The sequence below is a fragment of the Heptranchias perlo genome, chromosome 32 (genome assembly GCF_035084215.1).
Source record: "Heptranchias perlo isolate sHepPer1 chromosome 32, sHepPer1.hap1, whole genome shotgun sequence".
NCBI lineage: Eukaryota > Metazoa > Chordata > Chondrichthyes > Hexanchiformes > Hexanchidae > Heptranchias > Heptranchias perlo.
In genome coordinates this window covers 33,706,921-33,719,153 of record NC_090356.1, presented here as the reverse complement: position 1 = coordinate 33,719,153, position 12,233 = coordinate 33,706,921, and the positions used below count along the sequence as shown (strand labels likewise).

The 12,233-nt window shown below is 44.7% G+C and overlaps 1 pseudogene; it reads left to right on the top strand.

Annotated features, from left to right (window-relative positions):
• The first annotated feature begins 9,511 nt into the window (after positions 1-9,511).
• On the top strand, positions 9,512-10,550 carry LOC137300805 (cytochrome c oxidase subunit 3-like; annotated as a pseudogene).
• The last annotated feature ends 1,683 nt before the right edge of the window (positions 10,551-12,233 follow it).

Below are 12,233 nucleotides of genomic sequence, written 5' to 3'. Positions count from 1 at the left end.
ATGGAACTGTATAAAACGCTGGTAAGGCCACAGCTGGAGTATTGTGCGCAGTTCTGGTCACCACATTACAGGAAGGACGTAATTGCTCTGGAGAGAGTGCAGAGAAGATTTATAAGAATGTTGCCAGGACTTGAAAATTGCAGCTACGAGGAGAGATTGGATAGGCTGGGGTTGTTTTTCTTGGAGCAGAGGAGGCTGAGGGGAGACTTGATTGAGGTGTACAAAATTATGAGGGGCCTAGATCGAGTCGACAGGAAGTACCTGTTTCCCCTAGTGGAGAGTTCAAGAACTAGAGGACATAGATTTAAGCTGATTGGCGGAAGGATTAGAGGGGACATGAGGAAAAACTTTTTTACCCAGAGGGTGGTGGGTGTATGGAATTCGCTGCCCGAATTGGTGGTTGAGGCAGGGACCCTCAACTCTTTTAAAAAGTACCTGGAGCTGCACCTAAAGTGCTGTAAGCTGCAGGGCTACGGACCGGGTGCTGGAAGGTGGGATTAGAATGGGCGGGATGTATAATGGGCGGGTGTATAACAGGTGAGTGTACAACGGGCGGGGTGTATAATGGGCGGGTGTATAACGGGCGTGTGTATAACAGGTGAGTGTATAACGAGCGGGGTGTATAATGGGCGGGTGTATAACGGGCGGGTGTATAACAGGTGAGTGTATAACGGGCGTGTGTATAACGGGCGGGGTGTATAACGGGCGGGGTGTATAATGGGCGGGTGTATAACGGGCGGGGTGTATAACGGGCGGGGTGTATAACGGGCGGGGTGTATAATGGGCGGGTGTATAATGGGCGGGTGTATAATGGGCGGGGTGTATAATGGGCGGGTGTATAATGGGCGGGGTGTACAACAGGTGAGTGTATAACGGGCGGGGTGTATAACGGGCGGGTGTATAACGGGCGGGGTGTATAACAGGTGAGTGTACAACGGGCGGGTGTATAACGGGCGGGTGTATAATGGGCGGGTGTATAACGGGCGGGTGTATAACAGGTGAGTGTATAATGGGCGGGTGTATAACGGGCAGGGCGTATAATGGGCGGGTGTATAACGGGCGGGGCGTATAACGGGCGGGGCGTATAATGGGCGTGTGTATAATGGGCGGGTGTATGACGGGCGGGTATATAATGGGCGGGTGTATGACGGGCGGGTGTATAATGGGCGGGTGTATAACGGGCGGGTGTATAACGGGCGGGTGTATAACGGGCGGGTGTATGACGGGCGGGTGTTTAACGGGCGGGGTGTATAACGGGCGGGTGTATAACGGGCGGGTGTATAACGGGCGGTCAATCCGCTACCGCCCGTTTTGTGCCCCCGTTGAAATTGAATATCTGCCCAAGATTTCCAAATTCAGCGCATCAGTGACGTGACAGTGGCTGGAGATTGGAGGGTCTCCTCCAGCTTAAGTTGTGCTCAACAACAACAACTTACATTTATATAGCACCTTTAAAGTAGTAAAACATCCCAAGGTGCTTCACAGGAGCGATTATCAAACAAAATTTGATACCGAGCCACATAAGGAGATATTAGGACAGGTGACCATAAACTTGGTCAAAGAGGTAGGTTTTAAGGAGCGTCTTACAGGAGGAGAGAGAGGCGGAGAGGTTTAGGGAAGGAATTCCAGAGCTTAAGGCCCAGGCAGCTGAAGGCACGGCTGCCAATGATGAAGGAAATTGGGGTTGCGCAAGAGGCCAGAATTGGAGGAGCGCAGAGATTTCAGAGGGTTGTCTGGCTGGAGGAGGTTTACAGAGTTAGGGAGGAGCGAGGCTATGGAGGGATTTGAACACAACGATGAGAATTTTAAATCCGAGGCGTTCCCGGGCTGGGAAGCCAGCGTAGGTCAGTGAGCACAGGGGGTGATGGGTGATCGGGACTTGGTGCGAGTTTGGATACGGGCAACAGAGTTTTGAATAAGCTGACATTTATGGAGGGTGGAAGATGGGAGGCCAGCCAGGAGAGCATTCGAATAGTTGAGTCTGGAGTTAATAAAAGCATGGATGAGGGTTTCAGCAGCAGATGAGTTGAGGCAGGGGCGGAGACAGGTGATGTTACAGAGGTGGAAGTAGGCGGTCTTGGTGATGGAGAGGATATGTGGTCAGAAGCTCAGCTCAGGGTCAAATGGGACGCCAAGTTTGGGAACAGTCTGGTTCAGCCTCAGACAGTGGCCGGGGAGAGGGATGGAGTCGGTGGCCTAGGGAACGGAGTTTGTAGCGAGGACCAAAGACAGTGGATTGCGAAGTCCCAATATTAAATTCATCAGATTAGTAATATTTAATGTTATTAATTAATAAGCTCTCTCCTTTTTCTGGCTTCCTTGCCCTGCATTAAGAAGACTGACTGATTGTTTCCTGAACTCCATCAATCTGCCATCTTTCTTCACTCAACAGCAATACTCGAAAGATTGTAATTTCTGCTTTTGACCCAGTTCTCTACCAACATTTATTTATTTTGACTCTTTAAATACCCTGAAGTTTATTTTTAAAATCTTAACCAATTTCGGGATAATTTCCTCTCTTGTGTCCTACCACTCAGGTGAAAATGGAATCTGTTGTACGTACAGGAAAAGTGTGAGAACACCAACATCTTCGAACTCAGCCTTTCTCATATGGGCACATCCTTTGATCACGGTAGGAATAGATAGAATCATAGAATCATAGAAGTTTACAACATGGAAACAGGCCCTTCGGCCCAACATGTCCATGTCGCCCAGTTTATACCACTAAGCTAGTCCCAATTGCCTGCACTTGGCCCATATCCCTCTGTACCCATCTTACCCATGTAACTGTCCAAATGCTTTTTAAAAGACAAAATTGTACCCGCCTCTACTACTGCCTCTGGCAGCTCGTTCCAGACACTCACCACCCTTTGAGTGATAAAATTGCCCCTCTGGACCCTTTTGTATCTCTCCCCTCTCACCTTAAATCTGTGCCCCCTCGTTATAGACTCCCCTACCTTTGGGAAAAGATTTTGACTATCTACCTTATCTATGCCCCTCATTATTTTATAGACTTCTATAAGATCACCCCTAAACCTCCTACTCTCCAGGGAAAAAAGTCTCAGTCTATCCAACCTCTCCCTATAAGTCAAACCATCAAGTCCCGGTAGCATCCTAGTAAATCTTTTCTGCACTCTTTCTAGTTTAATAATATCCTTTCTATAATAGGGTGACCAGAACTGTACACAGTATTCCAAGTGTGGCCTTATTAATGTCTTGTACAACTTCAACAAGACATCCCAACTCCTGTATTCAATGTTCTGACCAATGAAACCAAGCATGCTGAATGCCTTCTTCACCACCCTATCCACCTGTGACTCCACTTTCAAGGAGCTATGAACCTGTACTCCTAGATCTCTTTGTTCTATAACTCTCCCCAACGCCCTACCATTAACGGAGTAGGTCCTGGCCCGATTCGATCTACCAAAATGCATCACCTCACATTTATCTAAATTAAACTCCATCTGCCATTCATCGGCCCACTGGCCCAATTGATCAAGATCCCGTTGCAATCCTAGATAACCTTCTTCACTGTCCACGATGCCACCAATCTTGGTGTCATCTGCAAACTTACTAACCATGCCTCCTAAATTCTCATCCAAATCATTAATATAAATAACAAATAACAGCGGACCCAGCACCGATCCCTGAGGCACACCGCTGGTCACAGGCCTCCAGTTTGAAAAACAACCCTCTACAACCACCCTCTGTCTTCTGTCGACAAGCCAATTTTGTATCCAATTGGCTACCTCACCTTGGATCCCGTGAGATTTAACCTTATGTAACAACCTACCATGCGGTACCTTGTCAAAGGCTTTGCTAAAGTCCATGTAGACCACGTCTGCTGCACAGCCCTCATCTATCTTCTTGGTTACCCCTTCAAAAAACTCAATCAAATTCGTGAGACATGATTTTCCTCTCACAAAACCATGCTGACTATTCCTAATCAATCCCTGCCTCTCCAAATGCCTGTAGATCCTGTCCCTCAGAATACCCTCTAACAACTTACCCACTACAGATGTCAGGCTCACCGGTCTGTAGTTCCCAGGCTTTTCCCTGCCGCCCTTCTTAAACAAAGGCACAACATTTGCTACCCTCCAATCTTCAGGCACCTCACCTGTAGCGGTGGATGATTCAAATATCTCTGCTAGGGGACCCGCAATTTCCTCCCTAACCTCCCATAACGTCCTGGGATACATTTCATCAGGTCCCGGAGATTTATCTACCTTAATGCGCGTTAAGACTTCCAGCACCTCCCTCTCTGTAATATGTACACTCCTCAAGACATCACTATTTATTTCCCCAAGTTCCCTAACATCCATGCCTTTCTCAACCGTAAATACCGATGCGAAATAGTCATTTAGGATCTCACCCATCTCTAGTGGTTCCGCACATAGATGACCTTGTTGATCCTTAAGAGGCCCTACTCTCTCCCTAGTTACTCTTTTGCCCTTTATGTATTTCTCGGGGCTTGTGTGCACAAATCATTGAAGTTGGTAGGGCAGGTTGAGAAAGCGGTTAAAAAAGCATATGGGATCATGGGCTTTATAATTAGAGGCACAGAGTAAAACATTTTGGAAGTCATGATGAACCTTTATAAAACACTGGTTCGGCCACAACTGGAGTATTGTGTCCAGTTCTGGGCACCGCACTTTAGGAAGGATGTGAAGGCCTTAGGGAGGGTGCAGAAAAGATTTACTAGAATGGTTCCAGGGATGAGGGACTTTGGTTATGTGGATAGACTGGAGAAGCTGGGGTTGTGTGGAAAACTATAAGCTTTGCCTGACTAAATTGACTTTCTAATACACTTAAACCATAAAGCTGACCATATTAATGTAGAAATACTGAACCATAAAAGAAGCAAAGCATGATGGAATAAGTTGACCATGTTAGCTGACCAGCTGAATACAATAGAACGCTTATGTTCGGTTCCCAGCAAAGACACACAGAAGAGCTATTGTCTGCTTATGAGATAACTGTCTGACTAGCAGAAATGAATGACCATATAGCCTTGAGACTGAGTACAAAACTGATAATAAAAACACTTTCTTAGGGGAAAGCCACTTTCCCCTAAACATTGTCTCGTGATGTTGAACAGGCATGGGAACCAAAAAGGTTGGGTTCCCTATTTTTGATTGACTAACCACTTGACCAATGAGAGTGTACATGTACGCCCATATTCTATGATGGACAGACATTACTAATTGAACCGTATAAAAGTTAACCATTTCATCTGCTCAGCGAAGTGGTGGTTCCAACCATTGCTTGGACACAGCTTCCAACTTGTACAAGTTTCTTAATAAATTCTTACTTGTCTGAATTAAGTGTTTGGAGTTAATGCATTGTGTATAATAGGTAATTAAGTTTCGACAGTTTTTCTCCTTGGAACAGAGACGGTTGCGAGGAGATTTGATAGAGGTGTTTAAAATCATGACAGTTCTAGACAGAGTAGATAGAGAGAAACTGTTCCCATTGGCTGAAGGGTCATGAACCAGAGGACACAGATTTAAGGTGATTGGCAAAAGAACCAAAGGTGACATGAGGAAAAACTTTTTAACACAGTGAGTGGTTAGGATCTGGAATGCACTGCCTGAGGGAGTGGTGGAGGCAGATTCAATCATGGCCTTCAAAAGGGAACTGGATAAGTACTTGAAAGTAAAAAATTTGTAGGGCAACGGGGATAGGGCGTGGGAGTGGGACTAGCTGGATTGCTCTTGCATAGAGCCGGTGCAGACTCGATGGGCCGAATGGCCTCTTTCCTTGCTGTGACCTTTTTATGATTCTATGATTTGCAATTCTCCAGTCCTCTGGCAACACACCAATAACTAAGGAGGATTGGAAGATTATGGCCAGTACCTCAGCAATTTTCACCTTTACTTCCCTCAGCAATCTAGGATGCACCCCATCATTATCAGTGCATTATCTACTTTATCTACAGGCAGCCTTGCTAGTACCTCCACTTTATCAATTTTCAACCCATCTAGTATCTGAACTACCTCGTCTTTTACTGTGACTTTGGCAGCATCTTCTTCCCTGTTAAAGCTGATGCAAAATATTCATTTAGTACCTCAGCTATGCCCTCTGCCTCCATGCACAGATCTCCTTTTGGTCCTTAATCAGTCCCACCCCTCCTCTTACTACCCGTTCACTATTTATATGCCTATAGAAGACTTTTGGATTCTTTTTTATGTTACTGCCAGTTTCTTTTCCCTTATTTTCTTTTTCACTTCTCTGAACTTTCTATATTCAGCCTGGTTCTCACTTGTATTATCAACCTGACATCTGTCATACGCCCCCTGGTCCTGCTTCCAGATAGCTCACCTTTAGACATTATCCTTATTAGATAGTGGTTCATTTCCATTCTGTGCTCTTGGTATTGGCAGTATTTGCTATTATAGCAGGGTTAGCACACTGAAATTCTCAAAACTCAAGCTGCACACTTCATAGCACACGGGCCAAAACCCACTTTACAATAATGTTTATTGGTGTAAGTTTGACATTCTCCCCTCAGCGCAGTATAACACAACAAGGTAACTGTTAACCTACACTCCTCAATATAGAAAATCATTTGTTTTCTCAAGACATACAGCTTTAAACAGAAGTCGACTTATTGTTAACTCTCTCTAGCATAGCTCCATGGCGAAGGCGGTCCAACTTAAAACATTCACCTTTACAGCCGCTGGCTGTGAGTTTCACACACCCAGAGTGCTCTTCATTTCAAGACAGTCCATGGCTTACCAATATAAATCTCTCAGAGGAAGCCTGTGGCTACAAGCTGTCAATCAAAGTGGGCTCCGGCGAATCATACAGGGCTCCACCCAATCATAGAGGGCTCCACCCAATCATAGAGGGCTCCACCCAATCATAGAGGGCTCCACCCAATCATAGAGGGCTCCACCCAATCATAGAGGGCTCCACCCAATCATAGAGGGCTCCACCCAATCATAGGCCCTGCCTTTTTCTCAAATGACTGAAACAGTTGACAATCAAAGTCCCAATCTCAGATGGGATCCCTATCCTTTGATCACATTCTGACTGGTTGTGAGCTACAATGGGTGAATTAAACAGAATCATACCTTACGGAGCAAGAGGTGTCAAAGTACTCCTGGGCTATCTTTGATAACATGAGTTATTTTGGATTGCTAATAATGCCCTTTCCTGGGTTGATTAGCCAATTAACACTTCAGATTATCAGTGTTGGGGCTAAAACACACTGACATCTAGAGTGGAGTCCTTTCCCAGATAATGGGGGTCATTTTAACCCAACCCACCCAGAAAGTAAAATCGTGTAGGGTGTAAATCGACTGATCCTGTCATTATTCCCAATGAGTTGATAGCTTTTCACTGACAAGATGCTTTGCATGACCTTGAATGTTAACCCTTTACATGCTGCTTCTAGTTGTACAAGATATAAGTTTTTAAAAATCCAGCACAGGCAAAATCCATTTTGCCAAAATTTCATAGGTGAAATTAATGACCACCAATCAAGGCTATCGGTAATCAATGAAGTTTCAAATAAATAGATGATGAAGACTTTGGATTTGACTCATCAAATCAAATACAAGATTTAGACTCAGGTCAAATTTCACCTTTTAGGAACTGATCACTAATTAACGGTCCCCACAGAGTGCCCAGAGTTTTGGCTCCGTGGAAGAGGTTATTTTCAGGAGCTGTCCCAGCTTTGGAAGTAGAACAGGTGAGGCCCCAATACGGTTAAACTAAGCCGCCTTTACTATCTCCCAAACAGTTTGTTGTGAGCAATGGTCAGAGATTTGTGGTGCAAATCTTGGCTTCACAGAAGATAAACCAGGTAACTATACATCATTTAGTTTAACATCAGGTGTAGGCAAACTCTTAGAATCCATAATTCTGATCAGATTAGTGAGCATTTGAGATACATGAAAAACTTAATAGAGATTTTGAAGAAGTGAGTGATTGGATAGATAAAAGGAATCCAGTAGATGGGATGTCTAAGGGGTCTCTCAAGCATATGGTACAAGAGGAAATGTAGCAGCATTGAAAATAATGTTTAGATGGGCAGGCAACAAAGGCTTGGGGTTAAAGGGTGTTATCCGGATTGGATTGTCCAGAGGGTGACAGTGGTATACCTCAGGAGTCCATCTTTGCTTTCCATGTGTTTAGACTATTTGGACTTGGGCAGAGCAAGCATGATATAAAAATTTGCTTACAACAAAAAAGTAGGGGGTTGAGCAAAGGGGACAACAAAGGGGACTATAAAAGGCCTCAAGACAACAGACAGTTCTTGGAATGCATAGACAGGTAGGTGGTTGATACAATTTAATGCAGAAAAGTGTGAGGTAATGTATTTTGGAAGGAAAAATATGAATGAGAGTCTACAATCAATGGAAAGATGCTGAATGGTGTGGAGGAACATTGAGATCTAGGTTTTCAAATAAGCAATTATCTGAAAATGGGTGTGCAGGTAGATAAATCCATAAAATAGGCCAATAACATTTTTGGTTTGATAAATAAGGCTATGGCTTTCAAGACTAAACAGGTAAAGATGGATTTGTACAGGACAATGTTAAGCCACAATTAGAATATTCCTCTTGTGACTTCTATGGTTACTAATTGTAGTTGAAGTTGTCCCACTAGAACTTTAGAAATTGATATTCACCCATTGATGTTCCGAGAAGCCTCAGGAAGAAACTCAACCAGCAGCATTAGTCTTTGAGCTGCAAACTGGTGACTCCCAACCACCCTTAGTGGTATGCCTCAATCAAATCCACAGTTCTAAGTTCCAATCTTTGCCTTTTCATGACCCTTTTTCCTTTCCATCTTACAAAAAGAATAATAACCCAAACTTCCACAAATGGAGACACCTCTAAACACACTGCAAAACCTAAACCACCATTCAGAAAGTGCCTTGACCAGTAGTAGAGGCTCACACTGCTAGAGGTCCCTTTTATTGCCCTGGCAATCACGCTTCCATGACTAATTTTTCAAACTGCAACTAATCGATGACTAATAATATCTCCTGACCCTCCAAAATTGATTTATTAATCACTTTACAGAAGAATTCACACATCCAATGAACTTTGGGGGTGATAAATGAACGCCTGTACTCACAGCCCTGACGTTATTTCACATTATATTAATCCTGAATACTTTTACTCTACAACAAAGTCAGCCCTAAACACTAACCCCTTATGATTAGTCAGTGTCTTGGTTAGAATATTAAATACTAAATTAACCTACTACAGTTCTCGTGCATAGTCCCTGAAGGCACACTGACCCCTTTAATCCCAGTTTAATTATCAAAATGATTATTTTATTTATTCACCCATTAGTGCTGGGTGTTTGACTTGCTGCAAACGTATCTGCAGGCCACGTCCTCGTATAATTAATCACAACTGCGATCTTGGTTTTAACTAGTTATACTAACTGTAGCATTATTAACCTCTATTTTTTTTCTTTTAACTATCTTCGAAGTTGACATGGCAATAATTCCAATCACAGTCTTCATCCTTTATCTACAGGAGAATGTTTAATGTCCCAGCAAATACCGGCACATTACGTAGATGACCCAAGCCTACGAATCTTAACAGAAGCTGTTGCTGAATTATTAATGACAAGCTGTCTGATTTCACTTTCATTCACTATCCTATTGGATTAATCCTTTTATTGCTAACCATAAGCCAGTGATGATGTGATATAATTTGCAAACGAACATTTCAAGGTCACCGCACCCCACCAGTATGAGGATATGACAACCTAGCGGTATGTTGCTGAGCTAGTAATCCCAAGGCCTGAACCGGACAACATGGCTTCAAATCCCATCATGGCAGTTTGAGAATGTGAATTCAGTTTTTAAAAATCTGGAAATAAAAAACTGATATCAGTAAAAGTGACCTTGAATCTGTTGGATTGTCGTAAAGACTCAACTGTTTCACTAATGCCCTTTAGGGAGGTAAACCTGCTGTCCTTACCCAGGCTGTCCCATATGTGACTCCAGTCCCACACCAATGTGGTTGAATTGTAACTGCCTCAGATGTGGCCTAGCAAGAATTCAGTTGTACCACCTTCTCAGGTCAACTAGGGATGGGCAATAAATGCCAGCCCTGCCAGCGACACCCACGTCCTGAGAATTAATGAAAAAAGTACAAGAAGGTTTTTGTTATGGGATAAGTTTATTTATTACACTGGAAGTTTTCTACTTTCTTGGATTTTCTGCACTTTCTTCCACAAGTCTAACCTCTCCTCCAAGTTACATGGCTGTTGATCCCCGAACAATATTAATCCTTTAGATCACTTCGAAGTTCCTCTTCTTAATACTGCAGCTCTCCTGATTTCTGGGGTAACAGTGATAAACTCATCACACCCTGAGAGGGAATTCCAAACAGGCTACTGAAATCTTGGCTTTAACAATTGTTCTGGGTCTTTACCGTACCGCTCTCCGAGCTATAGCATATTATCAGGCTCCTTTTACAAAGAGTATGGGGCAACAGCTTTTACAGCGACTGTACCTTGCAGGCTCCAAGGGGTCAATTTTAAAACGGAGCCGGGAAGGGGGCGGGGGGTCAAATTGAGGTTGGGAAACCCATTAGTACGGGTTTCCCAGACGTCCTTATGATTTTGAAGTCAGGACGTCTTTTTTTTGTCAGTTTCCTGTCCGACTGACCGGCTGATTGACAGGCTGGTCTCAGTCGGATGGGAGACCAGCCAGGGAGAGGATGTCTGCAGGTAACTTTGCAGGTAAGTCTTTGTTTGTATGGATGCGGGGGGGGGGGGGGGGGGGGGGCAGGGGTGAACAAGGGACATGGGTGGGCATAGGTTGATATAGGTAGGCACGGGTGGGCATAGGTTGGCAGGGGGTCGCAATTCATGGGGGATGGAATCTGGGGTCAGTCACAGGGGTCCGCCATCGTTGAGGGGGAGGGTCGGGGGTTGGGGAGTTGGGAGTCGGGGTATCAGGGTCGGGGGTCGGGTGGGAGGATCGGGGTTGGGGGTCGGGGGATCTGTGATCAGGGTGGGGGATCCGCGATTGAGGGTTGGCGATCGTTGGGGGGTCGGTGCAAGTAGGCTTGTTGGGTCTGGGGGAAACACTCCCGCTCCTTTGGGCCCACAAGCTGTGACTTTCTAGGTACTTACCTGATAGCCTCGGGCCTTCTTGCCTCCTTTCACGAGGTGAGAAGGCCCGAGACAGGCCCGTAAAATAGAATCCCAGCCCTCCGGGGTTGAAATCAGGAGTTGGAGAAAAATGGAGGCCTAAAGCCTCCTTAAAAGGTTTTAAGGCCCAACCCGCCATCTGGGAATGGGTTGGTCACCCGCCCCTCGTCCTGCCCTGGTGAAATCCGAAAATGGGTGTGTTGGAGGTGAATTGGGGGCAGGTTTGAAATGGTGGCAATTTTCAATGCCCCCCTGACCCCAATCCATCCGATTTTTACTTTGAAAATTGAGCCCCAAGTATTTATTGGTTCTACATTGCCAGATGCACACCTGCTCCAACAAACCCAACATCACTTTACATCCAAACACTATTGGATTTGGTTTGAAACATGTTTGATGTAGTGTACATGGATTTTAGCAAGGCTTTTGACAAAGTCCCACATGGCAGACTGGTCAAAAAATAAAAACCCATGGGATCCAAGGGAAAATGGCAAGTTGGATCCAAAATTGGCTCAGTGGCAGGAAGCAAAGGGTAATTGTCGATGGATGTTTTTGCAACTGGAGGGTGTGGGGTTCCACAAGGCTCAGTACTAGGTCCCTTGCTTTTTGTGGTATATATTAATGATTTGGACTTGAATGTTGGGGGGCTTGATCAAGAGATTTGCAGATGATACAAAAATTGGCCGTGCGGTTGATAGTGAGGAGGAAAGCTGTAGACTGCAGGAAGATATCAATGGATTGGTCAGGTGGGCAGAAAAGTGGCAAATGGAATTCAATCCAGAGAAGTGTGAGGTAATACATTTGGGGAGGGCAAACAAGGCAAGGGAATACACAATAAATGGGAGGATACTGAGAGTTGTAGAGGAAGTGAGGGACCTTGGAGTACATGTCTACAGATCCCTGAAGGTAGCAGGACAGGTAGATAAGGTGGTTAAAAAGGCATACGGGATACTTTCCTTTATTAGCCGAGGCGTAGAATATAAGAGCAGGAAGGTTATGCTGGAACTGTATAAAACATTAGTTAGGCCACAGCTTGAGTACTGTGTACAGTTCTGGTCACCACATTACAGGAAAGATGTGATTACACTGGAGAGGGTACAGAG